At 38.6% G+C, this 13,196-nt stretch overlaps 1 pseudogene; it reads left to right on the forward strand.

Moving 5' to 3' along the window:
- The first annotated feature begins 8,986 nt into the window (after positions 1 to 8,986).
- On the forward strand, positions 8,987 to 10,668 carry LOC136266732 (arylsulfatase B pseudogene; annotated as a pseudogene).
- Positions 10,669 to 13,196: the final 2,528 nt, after the last annotated feature.

The following is a 13,196-nucleotide window of genomic DNA, read 5'->3' on the forward strand; positions in this document are numbered from 1 at the left end:
TCAATGCTTTTTCCAACAGTAAAGTTTCTTGTCCATTAGTACTTGTATTTGGATATTTAGAGTGTACTTGATTGCTCTATTAGAGAATAGGTGACTGTTCTATTAGAGTATATCAATCTTGATCTAAGTCACAGTGCTCTTTAAGCACCTATATTACTACAAGCAGTTGCATGTAATGATTTGATGACCTTGGAACTATGCTGGATATTGAATTTGCTATCTAATTTGTTAGTACTGTTACATGAGACCTGAGACTTTCTGTGTCTTCAGACAAGTCTACATAGAAGATTTACACTGTTGTATGTTCTTTTATTGTATGTATGTATGAACAATGTATAGCTATGGGGCCCACCTTTGGGGGCCCTTGGGACCCTAAACAAAGTGGGGCCCAGGGAAATTTGCCCCAGTTGCCCCCACCCCTGTCAGTGGCCCTGACATTACCTACTGCCACATGTCATCAAAGTCACGAGGTGTGTATGTAAGTCGGTGGACACTTACTGACTAGGGTGATGCACAGTGCAGGCTATTATAGCTTACACTGACTATTAGCCTGCTCTGGCTTGGGAAGGTTTGAGCACTACATGCATGAACTCTCTTGATATTAAATCAAGAAAAGCTTTTCTCTGAATAAAGATATATAATAGCTAACGGGATTACAGCATTATGTTAGTATTTTCTCTTTATTTACGAGGGCTAATGCACAGTAGAAGCTGCATAGCCATCATCATCATTATCTGAGACATTTATATGTATCTACCTCCGCAACTTCTTCCATCAGCTTGTAACAGATACCCATCATCACATGAACACACAAAAGATCCATCAGTGTTAGTGCAGTCATGATCACACTCATGATCACCATTACAGTCATTGATGTCTTGAAGATGATCATGAGGTAAATATCACTCATACCAACATCTCTGCTCACCTTGTTCACAATTGTTACCAGTCCATCCTGGAGTACATGTGCACACTTCTGGTGAACTGCATGTTCCTCTATTGAGACAACTACCAGAACAGATAGCTGTGTATAATTAAACGCAACCTGTAAAGTGTCAGTACAAGAATTGTAATTAAAGTGTTATAGCTTGCAGTTGAATTAGTACTTATGTATCTACATATGTGACCGGATTTCATGTAACAAGGCTTCTACACACACAAAATCAAACTTATGTTTTTACCAGAAATGGATTGCTGGTCTAATACACTATCATATTCCACACTGTACTTCCTTCAGCACTGGCAAGTCTGGTTTCTGTAGCAGCTTTCTTCCGACCCTGTCAAAGCCACGAGTGGGAGATTGGCGCCATTAAATCTCCCATTAAAGAGATAAGGCTTGAAATAAGACCAAAATTTCATGATAGTGGTACAGTACACTGGTGTACAGGTGTACACATAAAGGGTTGTAGTATGCATTTGACACGGTAAAGAGGAGTCTGTTTTACAGTTCACTGTTGTACATGGGTGTACCTAGGTATAGAAATGTGTACATCAGTGTGGGTGTACTTCAGTGTACATGGGTGTACAGCAGTGTACATGGGTGTACAGCAGTGTACATGGGTGTACAGCAGTGTACATGGGTGTACAGCAGTGTACATGGGTGTACAGCAGTGTACATGGGTGTACAGTGGTGTACTTCAGTGTAAAATGGTGTACATTGGTGTACTTCAGTGTACAGTGGTGTACATGGGTGTACTTCAGTGTACATTGGTGTACATGGGTGTACTTCAGTGTACATGGGTGTACAGTAGTGTACATGGGTGTACAGTAGTGTACATGGGTGTACAACAGTGTAAATGGGTGTACAGTGGTGTACTTCAGTGTACATGGGTGTACTTCAGTGTACATGGGTGTACAGCAGTGTACAATGGTGTACATTGGTGTACTTCAGTGTACAGTGGTGTACATGGGTGTACTTCAGTGTACATGGGTGTACTTCAGTGTACATGGGTGTACTTCAGTGTACATGGGTGTACTTCAGTGTACATGGGTGTACAGTAGTGTACATGGGTGTACAGTAGTGTACATGGGTGTACAGCAGTGTAAATGGGTGTACAGTGGTGTACTTCAGTGTACAGTGGTGTACTTCAGTGTACGTGGGTGTACTTCAGTGTACATGGATGTACTTCAGTGTACATGGGTGTACTTCAGTGTACATGGGTGTACTTCAGTGTACATGGGTGTACAGCGGTGTACTTCAGTGTACATGGGTGTACATGGGTGTACTTCAGTGTACATGGGTGTACTGCAGTGTACATGGGTGTACAGCAGTGTACATGGGTGTACAGCAGTGTACATGGGTGTACTTCAGTGTACATGGGTGTACAGCGGTGTACTTCAGTGTACATGGGTTTACTTCAGTGTACATGGGTGTACAGCAGTGTACATGGGTGTACAGCAGTGTACATTGGTGTACTTCAGTGTACATGGGTGTACAGCAGTGTACATGGTTGTACAGTAGTGTACATGGGTGTACAGTGGTGTACATGGGTGTACTTCAGTGTACATGGGTGTACAGTGGTGTACATCGGTGTACTTCAGTGTACATGGGTGTACAGCAGTGTACTTCAGTGTACATGGGTGTACAGTAGTGTACTTCAGTGTACATGGGTGTACAGCAGTGTACATGGGTGTACAGCAGTGTACATGGGTGTACAGCAGTGTACATGGGTGTACAGTGGTGTACTTCAGTGTACATGGGTGTACAGCTGTGTACATGGGTGTACATCGGTGTACTTCAGTGTACATGCGGTGTACTTCAGTGTACATGCGTGTACAGTGGTGTACTTCAGTGTACATGGGTGTACAGCAGTGTACTTCAGTGTACATGGGTGTACAGCAGTGTACATGGGTGTACATGAGTGTAAACTGGTGTACATGATTGTAAATCAGTGTTTAATGTTGCTTGTCAGTTTAACCCAGTCAGCAGGTCTTACCCTGTTGTGAGCGGGTTGTCACCATCAACAGATGGTGGTTGTTTTGGTAGGTGTGCAGGGTTCCATGGATTCTCCGATTAATTCTCAAATAGGCCCCTTTTCAACAATTTTACATGATGTATACAGCATGTTTTACTACAAAGGCTTGGAGATAGGAATGCTTGGGGATTCTAGCATTCTCTGAAGCCACAAGAATTTCCACATGCCACAATGTTCCTAATAGAAACCCTGCACTGTCACACCCTGAGCAAGCCTCAAGATGGAAAAGACAATGGAAAAAAAAGGGGGGGGGGGGGGATTTTTTTAAGCTCCCTGCTGGGACTGTCTGTGGTGCATGCTTCACCTCTCCACACCCCCGTTATTAATTTTATTCTATTTATTTTTTGGGCAATACATTACATTAAATCCCACCGAACAATCCCCTTGTGATTATCATCTTCTAAAAATACTAATATGAGATAGTTGGTAGAGGGGAGTGGTATGGGTCGGACAAGATTCACTATGCCATGTAGTACCATTTGTTCTAACACCTCTACATGCGCCTTTTTTCTTGTAACGCATGCGCAATGTTATTCTCCAATTATTGTCAACCCTTCTCACGTGTGTGCCTGCCCAATCTTCCCCCTATTCAAGGTAGAGCTTTGGGTTAGTCACTATCATAATACACTCACGCATGTTTGACTGCAACATTAACCTAGTTAAACTCCATACATTGATGTACATGGGTGTACAACTGGTTCAAAATAATATTACAGTGTAGCTATGCACTAATTGTTGTGGTTATTTTGTAATTATAAATTGATAATAAATAAAATAATTGGCCAGACTGCTCTTCATCATAATTAGAATGACATGAAACATGTTAACTCGCTATCCATGGGGTTGTTATTAAACTGTTCATACAGTGATGGTGATGGTTGATTGAGTTGGGATTATAAAATTACCTGTCTGCTGTAAGACAAATCTAATCCAAAACAGCCAAGCTGTAAAAAAGGAGTGCAGCCCTCAAAAAGGCTGTGGTGAAAAAAGATGTGAAATCCAAGGTGACGGCCAAGTAATAGCTGTGATGGTAGGTTAATGGTAAAAAATTTAATAACGAAAATTCATGTGAATTTGTGTTTCAGCACCAAATTCACCTGAATTGTCGTTATTAAATTTTTTACCTTTAACCTACCATCACAGCCATTTCTTGGCTGCCACTTGGATTTCACATCTTTTTTCACCATAGCCTTTTTGAGGGCCGCACTCCCTTTTTACAGCTTGACTGTTTTGGATTAGATTTCACTTCTTTTTGTATTTGTATACCCCAAAGCCAGCCTATGGCTGGATTTGGGGCTTTTTAACCTATCTTTCTTTCTTTACCACAGGAAGAAGAAAAAGATGACAGAAGCAGATTTTATAAATACTTTGATTAATTCAGATTTTATCAGTAAATGTACAAATTATATAACAGATATATTTTTTTATTACATGTCAATTAATCCCTACAGGATAACTTTTTTTTGTAGCTGATCTCTCTACTGGGTGACTTGAAATGTAGCTGAACTAATAATCAGTGCTCAGCCGGGGTATACGACTATTGGATTGAGATGGTGATTTTTATAAAATTATTTGTATCATGTAAAATGTTCGTCACGGACAGTATAACTAGCTGAAGTATTCAAGCAAGGAGCGATTTAGCCTTGTATAACCGGGATTCGTTAAAAGTTTGCGCCTGGATTGTTGGTGTGAGCCAATATTTTCATTGCCAATGGTTTTATGTGTAATGTTAAACCCCTTACTTTGTACCATGAAAAAGGCTGTATTAAGCTGCTACATTTTACGTGAAAGTAGATGTCATGTTGGCCACTCCTGCTAGACCCGGGGAAAGGTTTAAAAGTTGTCTGACGCTCTATGACAGAGCCTTGAAAACCTGCTTCCAGTGTAGACGCATGTATCTTGTGAACAAAAAAAAATTTTTTTTTAAGTCGCTTAATTGTTGGATATGGCAATGCAACAATTTCTTAATTAGTTGCTGCTTTTATCTTTAAAGTCTGTCACAGCTTGGCTAAACTGTCACAGCTTGGCTATTTTGTACTGATCTCATCACACACTACTTTACATGTGCTCTATTCAAGGTTCAACAGGACAGCAAGTCAAGCTGATATCAAAATAGAACTTATGCAGTTTACTTATACCTAATAAGCCATTTAGTTAGTGAGAATGTATCAATTTAAATACTGTATACAGTTTTACTTAATCATTAAGCATAAAAGTAATAGTGAACCTGTTCATTCCAGTAACCTTTGGGCCTGCCTATTAAGGAAGTAGCTGCATTAAACATGTTAACATCATTGTGTACACAAATGACATTTAAATAGGGAGACTGTTACAATGGCCAGTTTAAATGAGGTAACCTGTGATCCTATTAACAGATTTTATTGTATAGTTGAATATTACAAGTATTGTGCAATCACAAATACAATATAATTCCTACAGTAAATCAAACAGCCATAACATGGAACATGATAAAAGGAATCAAATGAAACTTAGTGTATGACTTTGTCACATGATAGCTACATGCACTTCTATTTTTTAATTTCTCTGAAAAATTAACATGGAATAACCAAAATACTATAGAATTTCCTGAATTAATATCCCATGCTCCAGCACATGGTTTTGAGTCAGTAGTCCATAGTATGACAAAATATTTTGTGACATAAACTATAGACCATATTGCAAGGTTCAGCGGATTTCGGGAGGTCAAGGGGGCTCTTGACCCCCTCAATATTTTTCTAGTTTACCAAGATTGAGATTCCCTAATATAGCAGTACAACAGCCAAAAAACAGTGATGAACTCATGCTGAAATCACTAAATCCCATCTCAGAGAGTTTAATTTTCAAAATTTTTCTGGGGGGGTGACCCCAGAGCCCCTATAGGTTGGCATACTCTGCAAAGCTATATCTCAATCTGGAGTCCCATTACATTTTGAGCCCCTTGGATCTGCCCTGAATCCTTATAAGTTACAAGATTCAGTAAGGCACAGCTACTCCCTGCAGTTCCATGCAATAAATACATTTTGAGATGTTGTGATGCAAATCTTTGAGGCATCGTCTAAAATTTCTCTCTTGGTATTGGGTAAAAATTTTGCAATAAAATGAAAGTGTTCTTGACACAGAAAATTGTTGGTAATGTCCTAATTTCGAGGGTTTCATATATGTTAGAAACGTTCAGCCGATATAATTCTGCTAGAATTTGATGGTACTCTACTTCATTTTGCTTACAAGATCAAGCCTGAGAGGTGATGATTAGAATCTAATGGACATGTCAGTTCAAATGATGTTAAGCTAGAAGTGATGGTGTTGTGAATGACAATATCTATAGTCTACATGGTGTTACCACTGCATTAACAGGGATTGTAGCTCACTGGCTCGCAAGTTGGGTAGGTCTAGCATAGATTGACAAAACTACCTTAAAGCTGGTGACTAAACAATGGAATACCAACTTTTCCACGTACAAAAGTTGACCAAATTTTAAACATTGAAGAAACTAAAAGTTACTGTTATGGAGAGAGCTATTAATGCAGAAAGTACAAATTTACTAAGTTTAGCTAAATAATTGAATTTTTGAGCCCTGCAATGTATGATAGCTATGATAGGAAAATGGAAAACGATAATAGGCTGATGTCTGATTGTGTGCAAAGCTTACGTAAAGTATAACCCATAGCTACTGGAGCATTCAAAGTATTATAGCTAGCATACACTGCTGTATACCATGTACAACCGCTGTACACTCATGTATACTGCTGTACACCCATGTACACCGCTGTACCATGTACGGCTACCCATGTACGTCGCTGTACACCCATGTACACCGCTGTACACCCATGTACACCGCTGTACAACCATGTACACCGCTGTACAACCATGTACACCGCTGTACACCCATGTACACCGCTGTACACTCTATACGCTTACGTTAACATGCTGTAGCCTTTTATGTGTACACCAGTACACTGCACAACACCATAAAGTTTTGGCTCACATGCACAAATGTATACTCGTGTTAATGATTAGTGTTCGTTGCGCTATAACTGCAATCCATGTACACCATGTACATTGGTGTACTGTAAAGGTTACAAAGAATTATGGTCTTATAATAAGCCTCATATGCCATTAAATGGGCATGGCTTTGTGATAATGGTGTGTAGCGAATTGGGGACTTCACAGAGAGCTCGCCAATAGTGTTCTCAGTCAATTTGAAGTGATCTTGAGGGCCATCGAGGGCCATGGAGAGCCCAAACTTGGCCTCTGGATTCCAATCGTCTTCTTACTTCATTTTATACCCCTATATTAAGCCCACCACTATTACTACCACCTGTGATATTATTACCACGCTCGAAAAAAAGCTGCCCAAAACAGGGCAAATTTTGGGTATCAGAAATGTATACACCCACTCAGTGATAGCTAGTAAATAGATGAATAATTGGTGCAAATGTTGTTTGCACAGCTGTAGGCACTGGGAAGTTATTACACAATGATTCCTTAAAATTGCCATATCTCCTAACGAAGGCTTGTGTGTCGAAGCCTTGTTTGTCAAATTCAGTCACATGTACAGGACTACAAGTTCATTTATGTATATGTGTGTATACATGCTTATGTAAATACTCACGAGTTTATGTATGTATGTAGGTAGGTAGTTATGTGTGTATATATGTTCTGTACATGTGTGTATGCATGCATATTAACTTTGACACAATGGAGGTTCTCCATCATAACCAGAACAGCAGCGTGACACAGCACAATAAGATACTATTTGTATAATACTTCATACAGTATGATAGTACTGTATATTAGATATTAGGGACATCGCCCTCATTTCCATAAGTCTGGTCAGCCAGCCCCCCCCCCCCCCCCCCCCCCCCCCCCTCATATCAACTACTTCCTCCGCCCCTCCTGGCAACAAATGTATATCCAATGTTGATGCTACTGCTGCATGAGGCTGCTTGCTGTTGTCATTGTTTGCTGCAATGTAACAAACGGAAGACATTTTGGTCGCTACCCAGTGTTGGGCAAGTACTTTGTAAAAGTAACTAGTTACATATTACATATTACTTGCAACTGAATTATTTAGTTACAGTTACATATTACCCATAAATAAAGTAAGTGTAATAATATTACATATATGTAATATTATTACAGTTACTTTAAGGTGGTAGTTTCACACGTGACAGCTTAAGGCTGTGGACACAAAGTAATATACTTAAGGCTGTGGACACAAAGTAATATAATTATATTATATTACTTTGTGTCCACAGCCTTAAGCTGTCACGTGTGAAACTACCACCTTATCACGTGACATGATTGCGTTGTTGGACAATGTGCAAATCTTGGTTATAAGTAAGAAGCTAGTGAATAAGCTTCATTCAGTAGGCCTCGCTACTTCGTTGTGGTTAGGCGTTACTCAGAGGATTACTAACGAGATTCGTAACTTCGTTACATTTTAGTCGTCATATTAGACTCGTTACAGTAATTATATTACTTAGGTAACGCTGTTACATTTGTAAGTAAAGTATCTAGGTATCTAGCGTTATATTACCTGTTTTCATAGCGTATTTCGTTATATTACTTTGTTACCACAAAAGTAATAATATTACGTAACGCGTTACATAAAGTCGCTACCGAATCCAGCGTTTAAAACTAGACCATTGGTAGGCTCCATCTCCTGAGTTACAAGGTAATCCAACGAGAGTCGATTTTTCACTGCCAACCCTACCATATAGCCATATATTTCGAGGGGGAAAATTTTCGCTGATTCCGCGGTTTTTGGGGTTATCAGCGAAAATTTTATCCTTGAAATATTTAGACCTCCATAATATTATAGTCTAATATAAATATTATTTCGCAATCCGCGAATTTTTTTTATTTTTTTTTCTAGCAATATTGCTCAACCTCGAAATAGCTATTTGCCCCTCGGCTATACGGTAAATCGCTGCATTACATAACTACCCAACATATGATTACGTGTGGTTATTATGATTCACGGGTATCATGACTATATATAGATACTCTATTCAATAGTTTGCTAGCTGTTAGCTAGCACGAAAATAGCGAGTTAACTAGCTACTCCATGAAAAATGCTGAACAGTGTCGCTGCTATTATCTGTTTCGCTTTCTTGACACAGTGGAGTCAGTCCGTTGCAGTCACGAAGCGTAACATACTGATGATTGTAGTAGACGACTTGGGATGGAATGATACCAGCTACCGAGGATCCGATATTAAAACACCAACTATCGATCAATTTGCCAATGAAGGAATTCGTTTACAGCAATACTACGTGCAACGAGTGTGCTCTCCTACGAGAGCTGCGATAATGGCTGGTCGATATCCGTATCACATGGGATTAGCTAGGATGGTAATCACGAATGGTCATCCTTTTTCATTGCCATTAAACCAAACCACAATTGGAGATGAGCTGAAGAAAGGTGGTTATTCTACGCATTATGTAGGGAAATGGAACCTTGGTATGCACAAGTGGGAGACTACTCCGACTTACAGGGGATTTGATAGCTTTTATGGATTCTACAATGCTGGTGAAGACTATTATACGCACAGTGTTGGAATTAGTGGTCTGGAGGATGAGGAAGATATACCTATATTTAATGGAGTAGATTTCAGAAATAATACCACACCAGTTACGGATAAAAATGGTACATACAGCACCAATATATTTACTGAACAAGTTGAACAAGTTATCATGAACCATGATAGTGATAAAGGACCATTCTTAATTTATGCTGCATATCAGGCAGTGCATACTCCACTGGAAGTTCCTGGGGAGTACATTGATCAATGCCAGGATATACCTTATGACAACCGACGTATATTTTGTGGAATGTTGCGAGCAGTTGATGAGGGAATTGCTAATATTACAATGAGACTGAAAGAGAGGAACTTGTTAGATGACACTATTATTATATTCACAACTGATAATGGAGGGCAGACTTTCGAGGGTAGCAGTAACTGGCCACTGAGGGGGAACAAGGCTACTGTGTTTGAAGGTGGAGTCCGTGGTACTGCATTTGTGTGGGGCTCTAAATTACCAATGCTAAATTACGATAATAAACAGCTAATTCATGTAACTGACTGGCTACCAACAATAGTAGAAGGTATTGCTGGTTTGGAACTGGATAAAGACAAGTGGGCACTAGATGGGTACAACGTGTGGAAGACTATTACCGAAAATGAAACCACACCTCGTAAAGAACTGTTGATAAACTTAGACCCAGTTCGTGAAAATTATATTGGACAGGCTGCTATACGTATTGGACAATGGAAACTTATTACAGGTCAACCTAACTGTACCTTAACACCTGGGTGGGTGGGTGATAATTGTCGTGATGGATGGATTCACTTGGATGGCACAGTAGAGCCTCCTCCATATACTCCTTCCTTTACATGGCTGTTCAATATTGAAGATGATCCTAATGAAAGGAACAATGTTGCTGACCAACATCCTGAAATAGTGCAGCAGTTGAAAGAGAGGATTGAGTACTACAATTCAACACATATTGAGCAATTGTATCCTCCTATTGATCGCAAGTCCAATCCTGCTAATTTTGACGGTGTGTGGACACCTTGGTTGGACTAATGGTAGTAACTTGATTTGTTGACTCCTCTAGCTTTCTAGTTAATTATATTTTCTTAGATTTGTTTTTTAGCTAGCTGTCTATTTATATATTTATCAGAAGACATGGTGTATGAGGGTTTCCCAAAACACAAAACAAAGATATCATACAGTTACGTCAACAAATACAAAAGCAAAATGTAACACCAAGCCTAACATTTTAGCAATGATAAAATGGTGGATGCAGGGCATGTCAAAATTTCGAAGGACTGCACACTGCAAAAACTGAAGTCTCCACAGGAAACCTAAATGTCTCAATACAGACACCACCAGTCACAATGTCACCACTGGTCATATCTGTACTAATGTAAAAATGATTTTAAAAATTAAAACAAAGAAATAGAGATCGCTGAAAAAGTAAGAAACAAGAGTCAAACAAGCCAGCATGTTAAACATACAGAGATCTCTATTTGGATTCAATGGATATGGTAGAAACTAAGGTAAAAAACAGTAGTTTCTCTGCCATAAATCAGGGGCAGATAAGTACTGAGAATGCTTTTGTATTAATGCTTATTTGAGTCCAAATAGAGATCTCTTATGTGTGTTTAACTTGCTGGCTTGTTTGACTCTTGTTTCTTTACTTTTTTAGCAATCTCTATTCCCAAGTTTTAATTTTTTTAATTACTTTTACACTAGTTTGTTTACTTTTTATAAATCCATTTATGGATAGCTAACATGATAATAAGATATACTGGTAGTGCTTGATATTACACAGTACTAAAACAAAGTCAGTCATGTATAGTAGCTGTTAAGTAGTCAGTTAATATTATCAGAGCTAGCAAACAAGAGTGTATTGTTTCCTTACTATTGAATGCAGGGGCGTCTGAGTAAAAGTGAAAGTGGTATGGCTCAGTTTGGGGAAATGCCCCCAGGAAAGTTTTAAACTTGCACATTGTAGAAATGCTATTTGGAGGCACTCTTTGGTTGTACTGCTGTGTACAATTGTTCAATGGATGCTGACCAAAAAGCACCTCCATAATACTGTTTAACTCCTAACCTTACCATTTGAGTCTATTAAGTGTTTCCAAAGCAGCTACAAAGAGAAACAAAGCCAAAGCTACTATAATGTTAAGCACATGTTGCTGTCAGACCTTCAGTGCCGGTCACTGTAAAGCGCTAATAATAATAATAAATAACTATTTTAGTGGCACTTAATATGGACGAAGTCAACACGAAGCTGTTCTGACTTAAAGACAGGTTAGATTAGTGTTGTTTCTGTCCACTATTGCTATTAAATTGATGCCAAGTATTAGAGGTTAATTACTTTTAGTTTGGCTTCATCAAGTAGTTTAAATTTTTTTTTTATTTTACTGAGCCAAAATGTGGTGAGGCTCTGGCCTCACTGGTTGTACCTACTCTGACGCCCTTGGAATGTACTTTGTACTATATAGCTCTGACATATCCAATGATAAGCAGTGTACAGCATGCTGTGGTCAGCAATAGTATGGCTTCAGATTTATCATATAGACATGCATACTTGTACAGTTATGTGATCACAGTAAGTCAAGCATACAGTGGTACACAACAACATTGTTATACTGTGGTTAAACATAGGTAATGATATAAGGTTTTCAAATGATGTGTTAACATGAATAAATTGGATACTTATTAACGTAATAACAAGTTGGTTACCCTTGCAGAGACTAAGTTGAAAGTAATGGCAAAGTGAACCTACAAGAAGCAAATTTGCTTGAGAATGGGTGTTATCATTGTAATATGAATTTAAAAATAGGTCATGGATGTGAAGAAAGACATAGGAAGGAAAGTTATGTAGTTTTATCCCCAAAAAGTACCTATGCACATTTTGCTTTAGCCCTGCAGGAAAATAATAATGATAAGAAGAATATGAACAAAATTGCAAATTTCAGTTCTTTAAAAAAGTACTTTTATTAAGTTCTTTTGATTTCATCTTTGCTAGTGGACCTAAACTTCTTCCAAATTAACTTCTAAGGCTTCTTTTGAGGTTGGAAAAGGTTTCTAAGATGTTGTTTAGTTGAGTGTTCCGTTAGAATTTTGGAAAAAAAACATAAGTGATCTCTATTATGAACCACTACCATGATTCATGATTGGGGCATTTTGGTGTCCAGAGAGCACTTCAGTTTTTACAGTGTATGAGTGTCAAAAAAGAAACCGGAACAGTGTTCCATAAGAATACTGTGTTCACAAAAAGTAATACGGTGCATCGCATATATTTTTGAATGTTATAGTCTACGTAGCTAGTACTAAATACTTGTTCATGTATCTACATCACTACAGGGTGAAACGTGCATGTTGGCTGTAAGAATCTGTTAGCATTTTTATATTTAGGATATAATTCATAGTATGTGTTTTAGTGGAGTGGGTAGAGAAAGATTCACTGATCTATGAAGAAAACAACAATGCATGTGAACATATAGAATCATTAGAGAATTCCACAATTTGATAGTAGAGGGTAGGGAAGAATTTAAATATGTATCAGTTCTGGGAAAAGGAATAGTGAAGCACTGGCCATGTCCACGGGTATAGCTAGATAATGAAGGGAGTGTGGGCAAGCAAAATGTCAAGAGGAACTTGCATTAGCTATAATAATAATATACAGGCTAACAGCCATGTT

The sequence above is a fragment of the Dysidea avara genome, chromosome 9 (assembly GCF_963678975.1).
Source record: "Dysidea avara chromosome 9, odDysAvar1.4, whole genome shotgun sequence".
NCBI classification, from domain to species: Eukaryota; Metazoa; Porifera; class Demospongiae; order Dictyoceratida; family Dysideidae; genus Dysidea; species Dysidea avara.